Here is a 4,222-nt window from a genome sequence, read left to right as displayed (position 1 = left end):
GGCTTTAAATTTTATTTGAATTTAAACAAAATATATGATGTTTGCAGAAAATAAATTTCGATGTGATCTAGGTGAAGACGTTTTGATATTATTTACAATTGTGGCAATAAGAATACACTCCTTATTTTATGGTTCAGTTGTAATAACATTCCAGTAAAAACCACCTTGATACTAAGATAACAAGTTCGAAATACATACTTATAATTTGCTGAAGTTTCTTGGTTCATCTGAAAGGAGGCTACTGTTGAAGACATTATGGTGGGCAGTATGGTAGATGAGGCAAACACCAAGACCACAAACAGACAAAGGTTACCAAAACATTATACTGCATAACTAATCAAGTAACACACACAAAGGTTACCAAAACATTATACTGCATAACTAATCCAATAACATAGACAAAGGTTACCAAAACATTATACTGAATAACTAATCCAGTAACACACACAAAGGTTACCAAAACATTATACTGCATAACTAATCCAATAACATAGACAAAGGTTACCAAAACATTATACTGAATAACTAATCCAGTAACACACACAAAGGTTACCAAAACATTATACTGCATAACTAATCCAGTAACATAGAAAAAGGTTACCAAAACATTCTACTGCATCACTAATCCAGTAACGTTACCAAAACATTATACTGCATAACTAATCCAGTAACACAGACAAAGGTTACCAAAACATTATACTGCATAACTAATCCAGTAACACACACAAAGGTTACCAAAACATTCTACTGCATAACTAATCCAGTAACATAGACAAAGGTTACCAAAACATTCTACTGCATCACTAATCCAGTAACGTTACCAAAACATTATACTGCATAACCAATCCAGTAACACAGACAAAGGTTACCAAAACATTATACCGAATAACTAATCCAGTAACACACACAAAGGTTACCAAAACATTATACTGCATAACTAATCCAGTAACACAGACAAAGGTTACCAAAACATTATACCGAATAACTAATCCAGTAACACAGACAAAGGTTACCAAAACATTATACCGAATAACAAATCCAGTAACACGCACAAAGGTTACCAAAACATTATACTGCATAACTAATCCAGTAACGTTACCAAAACATTATACTGCATAACTAATCCAGTAACACAGACAAAGGTTACCAAAACATTATACCGAATAACAAATCCAGTAACACACACAAAGGTTACCAAAACATTATACTGCATACCTAATCCAGTAACACAGACAAAGGTTACCAAAACATTATACTGAATAACTAATCCAGTAACACAGACAAAGGTTACCAGAACATTTTACTGTATAACTAAGCCAGTGACACAGCTGGTAGAATAGTGGCTGATAGCGGTGTTTCAGTCAACATTTCTGTAGTCTTCCCACAGCTGTTGACCTCACTCTGGGCTATTTGATGATGTTCTTGTAAACAAATGTGATAGGGGTCTCATAGTTGTGTTTTAGTCAACATTTCTGCAGTCTGTTCACAGCTATTGACTTTTTATGGGCTATTTGATGACGTTCTTGTAAACAAATGGAATAAAGGCTGATAGCTGTGTTTCAGTCAACATTGCTGTAGTCTTCCCACAGCTGTTGACTTCACTCTGGGCTACTTGATGACGTTTTTGTAAACAAATGGGATGGTGTCTGATAGCTTTGTTTCAGTCAACGTATTCTTCTTAGGTTATATGTGAATAGTAAGTTCCAATGCATTGTTTCATAAAACTAGGTTTTGAATAAACTGTACTATGATTGTTAGCTCAATTTAATATGCATTGTAAATATCGAAAGCTACTATCTTCAGACCTTTATCATTGGTGGCTTTAATTAATAAGTGTATCGATGATTTTTATATTATATTTATCAATAAAAGTTTGTGAAAGTCTAATCACACATAATTTAGACACCTTATCATTATCATTTAAATTGATAAAGAATATCTAGCTTTTAAAAATCAATCAGTACCATAAACCAAAATCATTTATGGGCAATTAACCACACAATTTAAAAATTAATCAATCAATACCACAAACCAAAATCATTTATGGGCAATTAACCACACAATTTAAAAATCAATCAATCAGTACCATAAACCAAAATTCATGTATGGGCAATTAACCACACAATTTAAAAATTAATCAATCAATACCACAAACCAAAATCATTTATGGGCAATTAACCACACAATCAGAGTTCGAACAATTCCTAATAAAGCATCAACTTATTTTCCTTCCTATTTGTATGTTTGATTTGACAGGAAATATTAAAAGTACTTTGTAATATTTGTAAGTAGAATGTCATTTTATTAACATTTCAAAATCAGGTAGATTGGCTAGCATTCGTGGAGACTATAATGTACATCAAAGTGAATATGTTTTATGTAGGTAACATCATGTTGGTTTTTTCGAGGCTTGCGCTTTCTGTGAGATTATTATTTGATTTTTTTTTCCAAAATGTTTCTATACACATGCTCTTTAATTTGCATATACATTATTTGTGTATGAGTGACTTCTATGTTACTTTAACTTTTGCTACTCCTCAACTGGTTAGTGACCCATGACATTTTTTTCCTTCAATTCACCTATCTAGTGTATAGGTTTTTATCATAGTGACTATAAAGCACGTTCAAAACAACACTATGTTTGGGGTTCAGTCAAACTGGATTAGCGTCACAAATGCAGTACTTTAAAATTCAGTCTTGGGACCTTTGCTGTTTTTAATTTACATCAGTGATATTGGTGAAGGAATGGTCAATAGATTATTTAAGCTTGCCGATGATATTAAGGTCTTGGATGTTTCTGGCTGTGAAGAGGAAGCTATATATATATAAAAGGATTTAGATTATTTAGTAAGTTGGGCAAACAAATGACAATGTGTTTAATTATAATAAATACAAGAAAAGGCATGAGGTTATCATAATTTACTATACTTTCATTGTACAGGCCACTGATTAGGCCACATTTGGAGTATTTTGTTTAGTCTTGGGCTCCTTACCTTAGGAAAGACATTGTCTTGTTGGAAAAGGTTCAAAGGAGAATTACTAGAATGGTGTTTGGGATGGAGGGGTTGTCATACGAGGAGATGTTGAAATCTCTCAAATTCTTTTGTCTTGAAAAAAGAAGAGTTAGAAGGGATCTGAATCAGGTGTTTAAGATTGTAAAGGGAATTGATAGTGTTGATGCATCATCTTTTTCATACTTAATGGTGAGAATAGCAGAACTAGAGAACACATATATAAGTTTTGGCATGGTAGGAGTCATCTTCAGCTAAGACAGTTTTATTTTTCTAACAGGGTGGTTGGTTTTTGGAACGGGTTGCCTTCGGATGTTGTAGAAGCAGTAAGTTTAATTGAGTTTAAGAGAAAGTTTGATAACTGTAGGAATGATAAGGGCTGGCTTTGAGGGTTTTTATTTTTTAATAGTTTTAATTTAGTTTAGAGGATGGGATAGCCTAGATGGGCCAATAGGCCCCTTGTTGTCCCTAAATATTATGTTATGTTATAATATAAAAATATGACTAACTTTCAGATCTTCTAGGAACTGGTAGAACTAGAATTTAGTCCTCAGTGTAGTGAATTCTCTACAAAAGTGACGATTGTGTCATATTGCACATAATCTGAACCTTATTTCAAATTATAGTTATCTTTTGTTTTTTGCTATAAGCTTGGTGCGAACAAGGCAAAAACTGTTCAATGATATTGTCCTGATGATGAGAGTCTTCCGTGTTATTTGCAATCTCCTCCCTCTATCATCGGGAAACGATTCATGGATGAGGTCTCAGTGATCTTATCGTGGAAGCTGTGGTAACTGCAGGAGGTTAACAGCATTTTGGAAAGTCGACAATGAAAGTCTGGAGAACATGAATGTCGAAACTGTGAAATATGTTTGTAGAAATTGAAGACAGTAAAAAAAAAAACAAAAAACAACAGATTAACAGTAGGATACTCCGAAAATTTCAAAGTTAAAAAATACATGCTCTCTGAGCATTTTTCCATTAAATTGATCGTTCTAAGTGACCAGAGTCATGTTTGATGTCTAAACGATTAGACAATGTCTTGCCACTCGAAAAGGGATCATTACAATGTTTCACTATTTACTCTCTATATATAGCTAAAGTACTAATGTATGTAGCAAAATCATATGTTCTTTTATCAGTATTCGATTTAATCAATGACTTAAGTAATAACTTAAAAGTCACATTAAAAAATTGTTCAGACGATCATA

The sequence above is a fragment of the Limulus polyphemus genome, unplaced genomic scaffold (assembly GCF_000517525.1).
Source record: "Limulus polyphemus unplaced genomic scaffold, Limulus_polyphemus-2.1.2 Scaffold980, whole genome shotgun sequence".
In the NCBI taxonomy this organism is placed as follows: Eukaryota; Metazoa; Arthropoda; class Merostomata; order Xiphosura; family Limulidae; genus Limulus; species Limulus polyphemus.
This window is presented reverse-complemented; position numbering follows the sequence as displayed.